Source organism: Micropterus dolomieu, linkage group LG17 (assembly GCF_021292245.1).
Source record: "Micropterus dolomieu isolate WLL.071019.BEF.003 ecotype Adirondacks linkage group LG17, ASM2129224v1, whole genome shotgun sequence".
In the NCBI taxonomy this organism is placed as follows: Eukaryota; Metazoa; Chordata; class Actinopteri; order Centrarchiformes; family Centrarchidae; genus Micropterus; species Micropterus dolomieu.
Window position 1 is genome coordinate 23,088,721 of NC_060166.1, and position 19,228 is coordinate 23,107,948.

Below are 19,228 nucleotides of genomic sequence, written 5' to 3' on the forward strand. Positions count from 1 at the left end.
CTGTGTGTGTGTGTTTACGCATGCATGTGAGAGCCGCAGCGATGTTAGCGGAGTTGGTAGTGGTGGGTGTCATTCCGTCCAGCCGCCAATCAAAGTGAATCTGAATGTCAGCAGGAGAGGAGGCGTGATACATCAGCCTCACACCCAACGACAAACAGAATATTAGAGGCAGCACAGCGCCATTGGAAAAATGTCCCTTCCAATCAGCCAAGCACTTTACAGTGCAGCTCGGCAGCCAGGCCTACGACCAACGCTGAATAGCAGAGAGACAGATAACACAATAAATAAATAAATAAATAAGGGACAGACAGGTTGGAAGACAGACAGACAGACCTTAGGAACACTGACAAATAACAGCCCTGACAGGCAGAAAGATGAGACAAAGAAACATAAGAACACAATGGGGCTGGAGGACTAGACAGGTGGGCATATAACAGGCCTGACAAGCAAGAAGGCAGACAGACAGACAACTGAGAGTCATGCAGAACGATGTATTGTTGCAGCAATAATATCGCTATAGTATGTCACAGTCCTTCTGTAAGGGAATGGAATGTAAAAGTCAAATTAGGCTCACCACCATACAGATTGAGAAACAAATACCATTTCAAGGTCATAAACGCATATTTCAGATGCTCTGGCTGGTCCTGCGTGGCATGAAGAAGGCTTCAAATGCTGCAACGAAATAATGAACTCCTTGAGAAAGACCTGGTACTGATTCAGGTTGTTACCAAAGAGGTATTCAAAAGAATGGTCAAAACTTACACCAACACGAGGCATCATACAGCTGTTTTTTTCCAAGGCTGCCAACCTAAACTTTACTTTAACTGTAAGAAAAACACAAATTTATGGATGGAAGCTGAATTAAAGTGCCATGATTAATTGACCAATTAACTCAACACATAAAGCAGTTTCTATAAAACAAGTCCAATAAAAGATATTCCAATGCGATTTCTTTTCTAATATTATTTGGCACTAGTGGACAAGCATACCAAAAGGGGCAGGCAGGACATGAGCTCAACTGTGCAACTTTGAGTTTTCGTCTGTAAAGGAATTTAAAAAATGATAGGGAAGGAGACAAGTTTTGCATCCCAAAATACTCTGTTTGAATTCAAGTAATACTGAGGCAGAGCTTTAAATGCAGGATGCCTGAAGGTTACAGTTACCACTTCACTGTGTGTTATCAAAGGTTTACTAGTCTACTTGGGTCTCACAAAGAAAAGTGGGATTGTACATTAAATGTACAAAATGAGATAAATCAGAGATGAGAAGCACAGAAAAGTGGTCTAGGTATGATATAGGTAAATATAACAATAAGATGGGGAACAATGTTTTTCTAGCTAAACATTTCCTACACATCTAGTCTATTCAAATTGTCTGTCTTGCATGCTTTTTAATGGTACTTTATATACAGGTTCCATGTGAATGAGTTAAAAACATGAATACCACTGCATTTAAAATGATAAATAAATGTTCTTCATCTGACCTAACCAGGGTATCTTAAGATCAATACTGTACCTGCGCAAAGAGGCAGTCAATAAATTTAGGCAAAAAAGCTTTTTGAGTATTCAGGTAAAAAAAAAAACATGAGACAGAAACCCACTGTATCTGAGGAAGCAGATCTACAGATACTGTTCTACAGAAACCTACACAGCAGGAGTCCAGCTAAAATGGCTCATGGGAAGACGCAACACCATGAGCAACCACTAGGTGTCACAGCACACAGACAACACAAGCAGGAGGCAGCAACCAGGCCTGGTTTGTTTGTGTGTGCGTGTGCGTGTGTGTGTGTTTAAATGCCTGTGTGTTTGTACAGGACCTTCTATCAAAAGCAGCTAATCTAGACCTTGTAGCTGTTAAGTATAATTTGACATGGGACATATCACAAACGTACCTGCATCCCGATTGGATGGGCATGAAGAGATGTTATTTAAATATTTAGCAGCAGAATGAATAAAATCATTCAAGGGCAAGCCTGCATCACAGTAGCAGTTAATGTATACATTGCACAACTTGTGTTGGGCCTGAAGAGAATCTCCTGACAACAAAAAACACATGAATCAGCCATAACCTTATGATCATTCTGCCATGTGAGAAAATCAGAAAGTGAATACCTTGAGGCAGAAGACAGGAGACCTGAACTTGACTTATCTTTATCGCAGGCTGCCCTCTACGTCATCAGGTTGATTTAAAGCAACCCATGAAATATTTACAAACTAAACAATTAGAGAGAGATATCTTACAAAATGAATCAATTATTCATTGCCAATCGTCTCAAAAGCTTTTGTTTTGTTACACAGCTATATTCTGATGCTGGGGGGGAGCAATTAGGGCTTGTACTCCTGTGGTGTTATGGATGCTTCAGAGAGGAATGATTGCCTAAATGAAGGAGCCAGATGCAAGCTGCCAACACTGCATGCTGACACTGTGTTGTGGCAGATGAGCTTGATAAGAACTAGAGTGACGTGCTAATCTCTACACTATGCTATACAAGAAGTCAGAGGGGGCAGTTTGGATCATTCATTTCAATGTGTGAAGAAATTAGACTTTCCCTACCTACACCCGCTATGTCAGAACCAGCATCCAAAACTCTGGAGCGTTGCTTATGCAACATTTGTTCTATTAATTTTTTAAAACAGCCTCATAACCTGGGTTCCATGTTTGTATTTTCCTTTTCAGTGATCATGCGGTGAATGCATCTGTCAAACTCAAAAAACAAAAATAACACCAGGAATAAAACAGGGGGTAACTCTGTCCAGAGTTCATTTTCTCCGCAAACTATAAACACAGACTCATACAATTCAAATTCAGATTTTATATACAGTATATCTGTGTTTAAAGGCCAACATACGGTGGACTGGATGCAAATGCCTTCCTCCCTAATGGGTATAGAGTACATTTCTATAGATTTAAGGTCTCGAGGTGAAAACTTGTTTCTGCTCATGGAAACGCTTTCTTTTGACTGATATTGAATCTATGGCCAAAGTTGCCATCCTTGCTCCTGTCAAACTGCAAAATATGCTATTTACGTTCTCATTCTCAACACCAAATGAAAGACAGTTTATACATAGAACAGATATTTGTGGACATTACCATGGCCATGTCAACTAAGTAAAATGACGCTTGTATCGAATACTAATATTTTCTCCCCTTCAGTTACACAGCCGAATGTAACACAGTAATTCTTAGCCAAACAATAGTGAAAATATTCTTCAACTAATCAATGAACTGAATTAACATAGCTTCAGTAAAACAGTTTCTCTCGTACTTTTACCCCCCACAGGCAAATACAGTCATGTAGAAGGATCTATTTTACAGCTTAAACAATTAATTTGTGACAATTTTCATAATTTCTTAATCATGTTGTTCCAACCTCTCAAAGGAGAAGATTCCCTGCTTTTCTTTGCCTTATATGATAAAAAGTTTTGAACTGTTTGAAGACGTCACCTTGGGCTCTGGGAACATGCTTTTTCTCCCCGGACACTGTCCCTGACCAATCAATTAATCAAAAAAGTATGCCGCAGATTTATTAGTAATAATTATAATAAGTCGCTTCTTTAATCTGCTTATTTCTAGTGCTTCTTTAAGGCAAAGCATTTCCAGCATATTTTTTGAGAGGGCTGAGATGTGACTCCAGTTTTTAGTATCGACTAATAACTAAAAAGGCTCATCCCCATAACAGGCTAACTGGCTAAAAATATCTTGGTAGGCCAAGACCCTAATGACCAATTAGTCAACTACTTGACCAAGAGAGGAGAGCCTGATAACTTTGAGTGTCAAATTGTCCTGTGTGGAAAGCTGTGTGTAGCAATTCAATTAGGCAGCTTCTTTTCATTTGTTTGTCCTGATAAAGTCTGACTCCAAATAGCACATTTTCAGTTTTAAGTGAGAGTGAATAATAAGGAATATCAGTACAATAATCCTCAGCCGCACGTTCCAAACCCCTCTGCACCACACAACGCTCGGCTCCAGACAACACACTGGGGTCCAGGTTTTATTTCCTTTGGGCACAACCTTGTACCGGAGGTCTCGTGTTGAGAACAGGTTTCATGTGTGCACGCAAATAAGCGGCTGAACAGTGGGGTCTTCTCAATGCATGTGGGTGGCTCAGCCCCAGCACCCCCACCTGCCCTCTAGACCCAAGGGCAAAAGTGTATCCCCCCGACTACAGCCGCGCTCCAGTGCGCTCAGGGACATGTAGGCCCCGGACCCTGGGCCAGAGAGTAGAACTGCAGAAAAGGTGGGGAGGATCAGAGGCCTCCAGCGGTCAGGGAAATCAGAGAGGGAGGTTACTCTGAGGACTGCGCACTGCTATGGGCTGTACACATAAACACACCTGAGGAACACACACACACACACACACACACACACACACACACACACACACGGATGTCAAAATATTCACATGAGGCATAAGAGCACCTCACACACTCACAAAAGCCTGAGGGGGGAAAGCTAACAACAAAGCCTCTATAATGCAGCCGCCAGGTCAAACAAAGTTCAACCTTGAAACCTCACTATGGAAATATCATGTTAATTGCAAGTGCTCCCGCCTTTTAGGGCGTACAGTAGATTTTAAAACATTACATTAGTGTGTGTGTGTGTGTGTGAGCAGCAAATTTACAGTTATTTTATGGTGGGAGGATGGGCATGCCTTCATACCTTTTAGAGGAATACAAAAGTTCTGTCATGAAAACTTCACTGAGATAAGCAGTTAGGGATAACAGTGGTCCTGAGAGGGCAATCAGACCAAATCCATAATGCAGGGATCACACGGTAAAATATTAAGCATCCTGGGGCCTCTGAATGACATCTCACCCTCAACTTCAACCTTGTCATGTATCCACATGCCACTGCCTCTTTCTTATGCGTCTTGATTTTTTCCCTTTCTTCTCCTTTACGTCCTTCTCCTGTGTCATCTTTTCCTAACCTCTTTCTCTTTAAACACTATCCTGCTTCTTTGCATCCTAGCCTATATTTTCACCTAACCTTTCAGTGCGAAAGGGGTATAAACCAAGTTTGCATATGTTAGTGTCTCTTACAAAATAATGTGTTACAATGCATTTAGAATGGTGGCAACTTTGTTTGAAAGTAACTGGTGGCCAGAGAGTCTGCTGAAGTACACAAAGCAACGCCAATTTTTGTAGCAAATAAATTGTTGGTAATTATATGTAGACATTCATTTAGACTATATTTATTTTATCTGGAGCGTTATTTACCAGCGTTATTTTAAAAATATTCACGTTGCATTGTTCATTAAGAAAACCTCAACAGGGCTCTTTAACCATATAAAGACATGAGGACAAAAATAGAGAGCAGCTTTTCTTACATTTTATGACTGAAAGAAGACTGATAGGAACTAAAGCCAGAAGAAGTGCCACAACAGATGAACATTAGGTCACACACCCTTCAAATGGCTATTGCCTCACCCCCTCCAGTGCCACCAAATCCAAGATCTCTCCAGCTGTGGCTTCGCTCTCTCTGATGCTTAAGTCTCTGTTGCTTCTTGTCTCATGGTGCTCATTCGAAAATGAAATAAGTCCTAGTTGCTTTGCCTCTGCCGGTGAGAGTGCACAGTTAAGCTGGCTTTATGCTTATCCATCATGGTGCTCCAGTGGTCCCAGTGGTGGGATTTCACCCAACACTACATGGATGAGTTGTACAATATCAGGCCACACATTACATACCTGAAGTAATCGTGCTTACATTCTTACATTCATGTGATAAAACGCAGCCATCGCCATGAACAGAAAGTTTGCACAGGAAATGGCTTTGCTCCATCACAAAGCAAGCATTTTTCCCGAGAAAACACAAGCACAGGTCTTGAGGTTTCTACACATTTTTGGGTAAGTGCCTGCCAGCACTAGCAAGGTATGGCTGCACGGAGCGTCCACACGTGGCTACTGCAACACCTCAATGCAGAAAATCCACCTCTACTATCACAAAACATATAGTTACATACTACCCCCCCATGAATTTGTGATATCATGACAGGATTAAGGCACATTTAAACAACCCCTGCAGTATTTAGATGAAGTTTATTTTACAGTTTTGGTCCAGTTGAAAAAATACTCAATTCAAATAAAGGTGGTAGTGTGTGCACATACTGTAAAGAAGCACAACAATCATTTTTCTGACTACTTATTTAAAGCTACTGACCACTAGAGAAATGCCCATTAAATGATCACATTTAACTATGAAAAATAAAACTTTCTGTACTCTTCATTTTATTATAAGTAATTAGATATAATAACCATTGGTGAGTGATTTCCAATATAAAGAAGTTGCTTAAATTTGAGGCCGCAATAACTACAACCAAACTGTGCCCTCGTGGTTAAGATGAGTTGTATATGTGCAGCAATTTCAGTGCAAAAATATACTTGCGTTGAGTGTGTCTGTGTGTGTGTGTGCGTGTGCGTGCGTGTGCGTGTGTATCTGTTCATTTATTCCAATGTGAATGCACTTGAGCGTGCTGTTGAATGGTGGAGAAAAGGCTCTGGTTTCCCTGCTGAAAGCCTGTTGGATGCCATTGTGATGGCACACCACTGAGTGTGTGTCTCATGTGTGTGCGCAGTGGAGGTGGTGGTGGTGGCTGTGGGGGAGATGGGACTAAGTCTATCAGGACCCCCGCACATGAAAGGTAAACTGGAGCCGCTAATCGCAGTGCTGACACAAGGAGGTTCAGGAGGGCGGCCACTTAGAAAAGAAAGGCAGGAGAGCCGGGACCCTGGCAGCGTCAATAGGGCTCAGCGCAACTGACCACATTACAGGAACAAACACACACTGCAGAATAGACACACAAACTTGGTGGTCTCGGCTAGCCCCTGCCTGCTCTTTGGTGTGGACTTCACTGATGTTGGGTCGAGTGTATGAGTGTGTGTGTGTGGGTGTTTGTGTGCATGTAATACTTCTCCAAAAGGACTGTATTCGCTTTTTTAATCTAGAGACACAGCCCAACATCGCCAGCAATGTATCCGAATAAAAGGTTTCATTTATTTTCTTTCTTAAAGAAAAAAAAAATGACTGAACTCCTAAATTACCCACTCTGAGGGACAAGGTGACTGACGCTGGCACGATAACGGGGCTCAGCAGAACATCAGAGACAAAAAATGCAGGTGAGAGCGAAGAAATAAATAAAGTCAAGCATTACAAAATTAATACAAGTTCAGGGGCATATTTGGCAATTAAAGCTAAAATGTCAGCTCATGAGAAATGATGAAGGGAAACAGAAAGGCAGTATGCATGAGAGAGGGAGAGGGCAGGCTAAGAGTGCCACCGAGGAGAGGTGGAAACGGGGGAGACAGCCTTGCCGCAGGAGGAATGGAAGCACAGCGGAGAGAAAGAGCAAGTGAGATTGGACAAATGACACCCCCCTCCCCCTGCTCCCCACCTCGAAGGTAGTGTTGTGCACTCCCTTCTCATCTCTTAATGCTTATTTTCATCACTTTGCTTAAAATATTGATAATCAATTAGCACTACGTCTGTTTTGCTACAGAATCTGTGTCACGGTCTATCACTCTGTCAGAGCCAATTCGCCGCTCATTCAAAGTTCATTTTTCCTTGGCGGCTCTGTGCCTTTGGAGGAGTCATTACGCGGGGAACATAGCCCGGGGTGCAATCACCTATTCTCTTTCATTACTGGGGAGATGGAGAAGGTGAGAGAGATTATTAGAACTTTGGAATGATCACAAAGCTCCACGCCGCCTGTCAGATCCCCCCTACGTGTAATTCATCTGGCCTCACTACACCCCCCCACCCCCATCCCTTCTCCTCTCCCTCACCCCTCCTTCCCCACCCTCAGCCAGGGGTTTGGCCAGAGACATTATTCATGAACATCTGCAGCGCGCTGAATATTCCACAGCCTCCGCCGTGATGAAAAGGGAGCTGCCCCTTTGACTTGAAAATTAACATGCCGGCACAGAGATTATGGACGCGCCGTTTCATTCCAAGCCGAGCTGGGCCACGCTGAGACCCGCCGAGCTGATGGTACAGGCTGGGCGAGGCAGAATAAACCGGACAGGAAATGATTTTATTTCAAATGTAATGTAAGTAACCATGGTGCACAAGCACAAGCCGTTACACACACACACACACACACACACACACACACACTCCTAGTAGAGCTATGGAGAGATATGGATGCATTGGTGGTAGACTTACAACTCTCTGCAGTCACTTCAGACTGGAGTCTCCAACTCCAGAGGTAATCATTATCTCAGGTAGAATTCCATAGACACAATCACTGCAATCAAGTGTTCTGAATAATGTGAGAAAGACTAAGCGGAAATAGTTCTGCCTGTACAAGAAAATAAAATCCTGAAATAAATCAGCCAATCACTTGTCTATAAAATGTCAGAAAATAGTAAGACATGTTTGTTATAATTTCTTAGAGCCCAAAGGTGAAGTCTTGAAATGTGGATTTGTTCAACAGTCTAAAACCCAAATATATTTAATCCTCAATTATCAAAATAGTTGCCAACAAGTTTTCTGTCGATTGACTGATCGATCGATTAATTAAATAAATTGCTGCAGCTCTATTTATAAGACTGGTGGTAAACCTAGAGCAAAGGTAAAATTTTTCATCTCACTGCACCCTCTCACCTCTGTGTATCTTTGGCTCTCTCATGTCGATACGTCTTATTCTATCCTGGGCGTCTCTACATGAAAGCTCGGCCAGAGAATGGAGACTCTTCCTCTTTCACACCAGGAGCACCGCTGCTGGAGAGAAGCCAGGCATCAACCCCCCCCTCTGTCTCTATCTCTATGTTTCTATCTCCTCTCTTGTCTATGTACGCTGTCCCTCACCCTCCTGTAGCTCCTGGTTTTGTGACAGTCTCGCAGAAAAATACTAAAATATATATCAATAAATAATAATATTAAAAAAATAAAAATAGATATACTAGGGAAGTACAATAATCATGTGATCTGGCATACTGTCTGCTAATACAAAGCTATAAATAAGGCAAAAGCACAATTTATACACAGCCCTACAATATTATAAGGGTTAGGGTTACACTGTTATAAGACCTTCCTACACTTGCAGAATGGTGTGATATTAGATCGTTTGTTGGCAGATAAACCATTCACATATTCTGATCCAGCATTAAGGTCACATGGGATTTTTAAAAAAGCACTGCAACCAGCAAAAACAACTTTTCACATTACTGCTACACAAATACTACTAAGACTTTCAAACCATTAACCTCAGATGTTATGTTGTATATGTGTGTATTTTCAGGATACATCTCCCCCACCTAACATTAAAAGCAATGAAAGTGTATACTGTAAAAATAAGAAGCAGTGAATCCCCAATGTGGGCTGTCCAATATATCAATAATCTAAGTTATGTCCTTATGAATACTATTACTGACAAACTTTATTAAATATTTTGTATTTTATAGTTAATTTTAAATTCACAAATACATATGATATCGGATGTGGGCATTCTACTTGAATAAAAATAAATGGTTTTAATGTGTTGAAAGACGCGTTTCAATGACCTGGGATCAGCTGTTGGAGACTGGTCCTATAAGCTAAACCTTCCCACTCCCTTGTGAACACATAAATTGTACATGGACCCTTGACTTGATGCCAAGAACAAGGGGAGTAGGTGGATTTTCTGTTTGAAAATGACTGGCATTAACACGCAATATAACTAACAATCTCCCCATATAGCAGCAGCGTATCAAACATCACAGGAGCATCTTCACTATTATCAGATTTTTCATGGAGGCAGTGGGTGATTTATCAAACATAAGCAAGGAGCATGGAAACATGATAAAGCATATATAATGATACCAAGATCAAAATTGTGTACAATATGACTATGTGTGTGTTTTTCGAAGCATTATGTCGGCTATAAACATCTTTACAGTGTTTCCACCAGAGTAAATACAGCAAGATACAATGGCGATAGAAAGAAAGAAAGTGAAAAGAGCAAGAAATATAAGCAGACAGACGTACTGTAAGGAGAGAAAGAAGGGGAGAAAATACACTTTAATGCTTCTGAAAAGGGGAGCAGTTGGAGGGTTCTGACACAGGCTGGAGCGGGACTTTGCGCTGCCTCTTGTTGATTGTAAATGGCAGAGCAAGTTTACTCTGGCAGTTGGAGCCAAAATGGAGTCTGACAGCTTTGTCAGGGAGTTTGAGCGGCTCAGTGGCAGGGCAGGAATCGGGATGATTCCATCCCTTTCATCTCCAAATCGCCGATGTACGCTTGTGAAACCTCCATGGCAATAAAAAAAAGGGGGGAGGTGGTGGTGGTGGGGGGGGAGAAAACCAGCCTGGCATAGTTTGGGGATGACAAGCGATTTTTTCAAAACACTTGTCAAAACAGAACAGAGAAATAAAAAAAATGGCGCAAAGAATGAGAAAATAAAGGCAGACCAAAGTCTGAAAGAGCTGGGTGCAGAACAAACACGTCAGGAGATGTTAGCGCTCCCTCCAAAAAAACACCAATATAATAATCTTGGCACTCATTCCCACCTCATTCCCACCACCTTCTGTGTAAATTATTCTACAAGACATTGCTGGATTACAACCCACTCAAGATGCTGCCCTCTGTGTTTCCTGACTGCAGACTCTATATAATTCTGGCCATTTCTGCAACCTTTGGCACTACATGAGACTCTTGTTTCTTTTATAACTGACCTAAAAATATGAACACTGGCAGCAACTTTACAATGCACTCCAGGCCTATTTATCTTCACTTTTCCTTTCATAAACAGTCCTCTCTCCCCGGACTATTTTACTTTTCTTAGGGAGAGTCTGAGAAGAGACAACTAAGAAATGTAAAGACAAGTCTATAGCATGTGTTTGAGAGGAGGGATTGACAGAATAAAGGGAGCCTTACTAGCCCAGCTTTGTACTGTTACTCTCCCATAGCTTTATCCCTTTGATCCCTTCTACCTCTATATCTGCTTGCCTCGTATTTTTCAATTTACAGGATTTGTTTCTGTGTGTCTGACAGCGAGGAGGATGAGGTATAAAATTAATCTTTATCCCGGTTTTGTTGTGTTTCCTCCTCCTTGACAATGCATGTCAGTAATTAGCCGGCCAGTTTGGTTCCAGGCTTTTCAGTGGGTGCCTCCGTTTGCCAACTTTCGCCTTTTGTTCTTGCCACACAATACCGCCCACTCGCCCTCGTTGTCTCTCTTCCTCTCTCTCCTCTCTGCTCCCCGCCTCACACCCACACAGGGCGTTACACAATCTATCCAAATGTGCTTCACTTTAAAACCCCATTACTTAGCCCCTGTTGTTTTGTTCAACACAATTAAAAGAACAGGCCCTTCATGAGAATTCAGAGAGCCTCGCTCATTCACTCCCGTCTCTCCTTCACTCTCTCCTCTTCTGTGGTTCAGCGTTGGCCGAGGAGTTACTGTGAACAGGGCAGCTTAGTTCCCCTAATTCCCTGGGTTTTGTTTGCATATAGGCTTACTTTGGTTCCATTTGAAACTACTCAATGCCATGCCTCACCCCCTAGCTGTAACCAGACCAGTGAGCAACTTTAAAGGTTGGTCTGCCAAATGGAAACAGGGACGTCCGTCCACACACACACACACACACACACACACACACACACACACACACACACACAAAGCTGAAGAGCCTAGCAAGGTTAAAGGGCACCAGCATTGTTATCTCTCCAAGTACTAACACACTTCAAAAGGGTAAAAAAAATAACAGGCAAAGGCTTTTTTTTTGGGAATGACTACCTGGTCAGGCCTTGGCAGAGGGTTTGGTGATAATTTCAGCCTTTCAGCCTTGCCTTCCAGACAAGTGTGTAGGCCCTGCAGAATGGGCTTAGTTCAAAGGAAGTCAGGTAAATGAGAGATAAGGCAAGTTGTCAGTAATGACCACAAGGTCACTGTCTGGGAGGAGTCAAGAGGGAATAGAAATGTCTAATCTCAGGTATTGTAGGATTCAGAAAAATGAAGTATACCGCATGCAGAACTGGAATTACCACTCACTCAAAAATACATACAATTTAAATTTTTATAATTCTGACTCTAGTGGATTAATCAATTAGTTTAAAATCATCATATTCGCCTGGCTCAAGCAGCTTTTCTTTCTCTTATGTTATACTTAACCTAATCTCTTTGGGTTATGGACTGCTAGCTGTATAAAACAAGCAATATGAAGATGTCACCTTGGGTTGTAGGAAGACATTATCACTGTATTTTGACATTTTGTAGACCCAACAATTAACTGATTAACAGAGAATAAATTGTTTTGAAATTAAACGTTATTGAAAGTAATCATTAATTGACATCCGAAAGCCTGCCAAACTATTTTACTGAACCTTTTGTTTTTGGATGAAAGCTCTTCCAAACCACATCCATTAAAATTGAATGCCAATAAATGAATCTCTTTCTACCAAATTGAAGACAGCTGGTGATTGTTGTAAAAACAATGATGCAAAACTCAGTGAAGAATATCTAATTAAAAACACAACAGTCTTACTTTGCTTCGCATTGTGCAATTTTCAAACCATGAAGAGCTTATTTGATAATGTTTAACATTTACTCAGCACACTACGGAAGCACAAATTAAAGCAATCAACTTAATGCTAAGTCATTGTGCTTCTAGTTAAATGCCTTAATGGAATTATGTCATGAAGCTTACTAACACCATTTGAGCCTGCTTGTGCCTAAATACAGAAGACACACACATGCAGGCTGGCATTTAGCCACTGGTCTCAGTCTTTGTTGCCGAGTGGAGAGGAGGTCAACCCTGCCCACCCAATGACAGCTATGAGGCTCTGGGAGTTGTCTCAAGTTGGTGACAGCTCTATAATTCACTCCGGACAAGACTTAAGAACAAACATGCATAATAGCTTTAAAATGCACCAGGAAACTGTTTAGTCATGTGTACGCGTGTCTGACAACATTCACCTAGTTCCTTCTGGCAAAGAGCAGCACAATAGCAATGAGATAAATATATTCCATGTAATGCTCAGTAGAATCAGCTAAATTTAGACGCTTAATTAACATTCATAATAAGACGTTTGTGCTATGTTTGCCTCTGTTGCATCTCAGTCCACAAACCAAGTTAATTAACTCAACCTCTGACGCCTGCCAATATCAATGCTACTACAGTGTGTTCAACAGCCAAAATGAGACACAGTGATGCTTCATGAAACACAGCTGGGCTGTATACCTCCTCACAGGCTGAGAAGTATGTGGTGTGGTTATAAAATTAAGGTTTAACTCATTTGTACCAAGGAGCTAATAGCACTTGAACATCAGTGAGGACGCTTGCTTGTATTAATCATTTGACCATTTGCAATCAGACCACCCTGCTCAAGCTTACCACTTAATTAAGTTAATTCATAAAACAACCCTTTCTTAATAGGGTAATACCACATCTATATAATAATTTGATGAATTATGCATAAGAGCTGGAATTGTTTAGGAGGAGATTTTAATTGCTGTGACTGTTAATTTTCACAGTTATCTAAACTGCACCAACGGGTGTGTATGTTAGGAAAAAAGTCAGAGAAAATGTTAATGGATGAGATTCCCTGTTTGTGCTCATATGTTCATGCAACCCTACGTGTGAGCTGATATTGATTTTTCTTTAAAACTCCTTAATAATAAATTCAAGCCCCCCTAAAAAACAGTCAGATAGGAGCGCAAAACTGGCTTAAAACCCCTAATTACATCAGCGCTGAAAGGAAATCATTGATCAACAGCATTATGGGAAATTAAACTGTCCCCCAAAACTGGATCAAAGTGAATGAAGTGGCTTAGCGTGGTTTCACTGGGGATCTGCAGACGGGAGACAGGATTATCACTTCTGGAGACACACACACATACACCTCATTAAAACGATACAGTGGTATGATACAGGACATATATGATGCGCACGCGCACACATACACACACACACGATTTATTTCAAGGCTGTGGTCGTTCACAGTTGCATACAAAACCATATCTGCTGATTTTGGCCAACTTGAGCTTCACCAGCCAACATAATTCAAACAATTAAAATCCTTAACTATGTGTGTTTCACATGCTCTATTAGAGCAATTATTTTAACAAAATGTTGTACACAAAAATAACTGTTTTATAATGCAGGGCTGGCCTAATGTGATGTCCAGGACCTGTGGAGGAGTCCACTGGGGGAATGAATAAAAGAAAGGGCCCCTGCTGGTTCATCTGGCCATCTATTGGTGCCCCGAGACCTCCGTAATCTGTTTCCCCCGTCCCAGCAGCCCCACCACTGGCCCCTTAGGGCTCCCGGCCCGCTGCTAGGGGACCCCTTCATGTGTAATTAACCGTTCCCAAGCTGCAACACACACACACACACACACACACACACACACACACACACACACACACACACACACACACACACACACACACACACACACACACACACACAGGGCCTCATGCAAGAACAACTTGTATGACAAGATTTGTTCTTAAGTGGACTGTGAGAGTGATTTAGGACAACTTGACGCTTTCACCAATTTTTTCATATTTAGAATTTTCGCTTACGACCACAATTTACGAGTGGTCCAGATCTGTCAGAGAAGGCATGTGCAGTTAGTCTGCTGTTTTCTCACTAATGGATTGTATGTTTCATTGCTCTGAAGCAATTTTGAGTTTTAAAATCCTATAGAAAATTATACATCATAATTATGTTGACATTTTCCTGTTAGACTCTCAAAAAAATATATAATTCCAAATTTATTCATATAGCGTAATTATATTCATCCATTTGAATTAGCATCCATTTGAATTAGCTTCTGTATAACAGCACAGTAATCCTATTGTGACAACTGTGGTTGGGTAGTGAGTGTTTTGACACTCGTGTTGGGTTTTGTTCCACGCTGCCTATAGGCCAGACGAGATGTGGTATTTAAGATGGCTGCAGATGATGCCATATTCTATGGACACCCCAGCTCTTCACATGATTCTGCTTCTTTTACACACACTTCATGATACACTCATCCATACACCCGAGGCACTACTGATATTACTTATTATTTCCATGTTCCATGTTGTTTATGTTACCTTGTAGTTTGGAAGATGTGAAACTTGTTAGAGCCGCTACTCTGCAGACAGACACACCGATCCAACCTTCTTCCCCCAGTTCAACTGCTGACGCTGTGTGATGATATACTTTCCTTTATGGGTCTCTGAAAGATTACATTGTACAAACTCATAAAGTTCTTCTTTTTACTCTTCTTTCATGAATGAAGACTTCTGACATATGGGTAAGGACTTGCAGCCTTATATAATGTTACTGGCGCATTAATTATGCTAATTTACAATTCTCGTGAAGTCACGGTCTAGGGTTGGGCTGATAGATGATGCCATCGTCCATCGGCAATCAGATCGGCACAGACATCACGATGTTGAGCAGGCATCGTGATAACCAAGAGTCCTACGCCTCACTTTCTCTATCAGCAGTACGTTTTACAATTATATTAATTGATATTTGATTCATATATAAGCCTCATTCCAGCTAGTACAGTAGCTACATGGCTGACATGAGTACGTGAGCGAAACAGTGATGTTGTAATGTAATATGGAGGGGGAATCTTCAGTCATCAATCAGGCAACTTCTCAGTTTTTTAACCTTTATTTACCATTGTTCTATTCACTGTCTGACATTACTGGCCACTAAACAACTTATCAGTTGATCAACTGATCCAGTTAGGGGTTAAGCCTTGCTTAAGGGTGTTTCAATGGACGATACTGAAATGTTAATCAACCACACATGTCCCCAGTATCTCCGATCTCACGTTTTCTGACGGCTTTTTCAGAGGTGTGTCAAGCAACCCAGAGACTCTTTTGAATTTCCTTCAGAAGTTTTCAAAGTAAAAGCTATTAAACACAACATAAAGTACTACTGCAAAAATGTCCTCGCGCTTTTATTTTGTAGGCACAATCACTTATGAGGAAGTGATTATGTGAGTAACTTTTGCTGTCATGACTGAGATCTGTTTCAGCACCAGACGCTATAATTCCCCCCCTCCCCCGCTATCAAAGTAATCTGGCCATGAGCCAGATATTATTCAGGGTATATACAGGAATCCACAAGTTAAATTCAATACCTTTTTAAGACCTTTTCAGGTCAGCCTGTATGGGCCAAATGTTTTCTACGTGAAGGACTGGTCAGATTTCCTGCAAAAAGCAAGTCTTACATAAGCTATGACGATTATGTACGCAACATTACAGCAAATCGTGTGAAACACGGTGTAATTTTGTGTTTTAGTTGGTTTAAACTAGATAATGTGAGCTTGCCTGCAAAGATATGTGTGATAACTTTCATCGACCACTTGATCAATACAACAAAATTCAAATAGGGCAGGAGGGAACAAAGATGAAGAGAATAAACTGAGTGATGAATAACGTAAGTACTGTTGGCGGTGTAGCACAGGCACAACCTGGAGGAGGAACTAGTCTAAATGACTGTATTAGTATAATAATATAACATTAAAAGTATATTGTTAATTTAATAGTAAACTTTAAGCTTGATATTAATATATTCATTATGTTACTATATTCAATATAATTTCATATAATAGTATATAACTTACCACTAGTATAATATTAGTTCAAATTAGAGCTGTTTCAGTTTGGGGTTGTTTTTTATTCATTAACTTTGTGCAAGAAAAACACTCTAGGCTACATGATAGTCTCCTTGATGGTGGGCAGGCTACTAACTCGTCAGTAATCATAACCATTTATGCAGAACACTGAGTTCAACATTTATAAAGTTTGTTGCAGCACATCAAACTTTTTTAAAATCCCGCTCCATCCAGGCTGTGATTGATCTGTGCACAAAAAGTGACGCTGAGCATCGGCTTTATGAAAAGCTGAATGCGTTTCAATAAAAGGCTAACGTTAGCCAAACCCACACGCTCCTTGAATTTTCCCTGTTGTTTTCTGTCTTACAGATTCAGCTGCTGCTTGTTTTCCAGGAACGGGGCTGTTCAAGTGGCCATAGAGCGACCGGCCAACCAGGCTAATCCCGTTACTCGTGATCGCCACTCCGACTATATTTTGAACAATTAACAATAAGTCCATTGTTTTCACATTGAAAAAAATATCTTAAAAATTTTATACCTTGTTAAATGGCGATTAAGATGTTTTTAATACTTTTTAAAGGCCTAAATGTTCGCAAAATTGATTAATTACCTTTTAAGACTTTTTAAGTCCCCGCGGACACCCTGTTATTACTGACGGGCCAGCTTTGCTGACCACTGTCCTACAACTTTACCTGTTTACCACAGCATGCAAACGGCAACACAAAAGACAAAGCTCCACAAAGTAACCAGTGTGAACAGCAGCAACACATTTCTGTATACTCAAAGGGCAATTCAAATTAAACAACGACTGCAATTTCTATAATTACTAGCACAACTTAGTTGTTATGAAGGAGGTATTCAGAGTAAATTGTTCAAGATTTAGGGGTTGGTCTTTAAGTCTTTATTTCCAAAAGCATCTGTTTTTCCACTCATAAGAACGGTTTGCTCTCAGTATCAAAACACAATTGTTAACAAATTAACCTACAGGTACATCCTTCTTGTAGTTGCAACCAGTTGTCTGTTACTGAAAGCTCTAAAAACTCGACAAGGGCAGAGAGCAGCCCTCACTGAGACACAGCAAGCTGCCGCATAGAACAAAGTTAGCTACATCAACTCCACTTGTACTTACATTGTGCCTCAATCTACTTACACTGGCAAATCCAGAGCTTACATTACACTGAAATAAGCAGCGGATATTAGCAGAATGGGTTTAACCAGGCATTGTTTAAACTGGGCTTTTCTGGGGGAATTTTCTGGCCTACTGTTTAAGAAAGAAAATATTGAGGACAGAAATAAAGTAGTTGTTGTTGGCCACCATTCCCAGGAGAAGGAGTTCAGGGGATTCAGGGGGGTGTTAAGATGATTTGTGGGTCTTTTCTCCTATCAGATCATCTAAAATGTGAGTGATTACAACGGTAATCAGCTGCAAGCCGACACTGGCACAGTCTGTGTTTAAGAGATAAAGGGTGAGAGACACTGTTAAGAATGGAGAGAGGGAAAGAGACAGAGACAGAGAGAGAGAATGGGAGACCCGTGAGAGAGACAACAGAAAGGAGGAGGAGAGGAGGAAGAAGGTGGCAGATTATTTCTCAATATTATCACATGCCAGGATGGCCATTCTCCCTCTCCTTCAGCTCCTTCTATTCAGAGATCCATTTGTGCTCGGCCAAACAAATAGCTGACACTGCCTCATCAAAGCTTTAGATTGGCAGCCTGGGCCAAGTGGGGCTGTTGACAAGCGAGGGCAGTGAAAGCAGAGGAGGAGAGGAAAGAGCAAGACAGAAACAGAGACAACAGAAATCCCTGCCGTAATTCCCCAAACTGTAATCCACTGGGTTTAATGGTGTGTGTGTGTGTGTGGGGGGATTATAGATTTATCATCAATGCTCATCCTTGCTCTCATACTGGGGTGTGTGTGTGTGTGTGTGTGTGTGTGTGTGTGTGTGTGTGTGTGTGTGTGTGTGGAGAAAAACACCTTGTATAGAAGGCCCAACAATGCCGGCTGAGGGATTTAAACCCTCGCTCTCTATCATAACCACATATACTGGCCAATTCAGAATAACAACTAGCCTATTCACTGTGGCTGATCCCACCGATTAGTCATGATCTGGGGAGACCCCCCCCCCCAACACAAACACAATAACCCCTCGTCTCTGCCACTTATCAAACATACTGTACATTTTGTCAAAATTGAGGATCCCCTTGTTAGTGTGTGTCCGTCCCTCTCTCTCATAACTCGTCCATTAGTGAACTGGTCCAGGCAGGAGTAATCAAGACTCCCATAAGCTTTTTGTAAGTACATAACCTCTATCAACTCAAGGTCAAAGGTCATACCTGGTTCTATTAAACCTCGGCAGGTTTTAACGCAAAATGGGGATTTAAAGGCTTGTCACTATTAGAAATAAGATTACACATTTCATTCAGTACTGCAGCTCAACTAATCCCAGATCAATAGATCGTACATAGATCACATACATGTGCTCCCCACCCCACACACACACACACACACAGTGTGAAGGGAAGTCATTAAACCAAGGTTGTGAGTAGTGGTACGGGCAGAGCTAAGTATTTTAGTGTGTGCATTTCCACAGAAAACATGCCAGTGATGCCAGTGAGGGAAACCAACACCTGTCTGCTTTCCAAGGGACATTCTCTACTGGGGTGTGTGCCAACATAGTGAACATC

The 19,228-nt window shown here is 41.3% G+C and overlaps 1 protein-coding gene and 1 long non-coding RNA gene across 4 annotated transcripts in view; one reads left to right on the plus strand and one right to left on the minus strand.

Annotated features, from left to right (window-relative positions):
* LOC123985904 overlaps window positions 1–19,228 on the plus strand; it is a 63,677-nt gene that overhangs the window by 27,546 nt on the left and 16,903 nt on the right. Inside the window, exon 3 of one of the 3 annotated variants that reach the window (XR_006828773.1) lies at window positions 16,913–17,089. The exons of the other annotated variants lie outside the window; for them this stretch is intronic. This is a non-coding gene — a long non-coding RNA (uncharacterized LOC123985904). Of the gene's footprint in view, window positions 1–16,912; window positions 17,090–19,228 lie in introns of those variants that run through there. 3 annotated transcript variants of the gene reach the window in all.
* The window catches only part of rsrc1 (arginine/serine-rich coiled-coil 1), a 127,212-nt gene that overhangs the window by 26,556 nt on the left and 81,428 nt on the right, over window positions 1–19,228 (minus strand). The window lies entirely within an intron of this gene.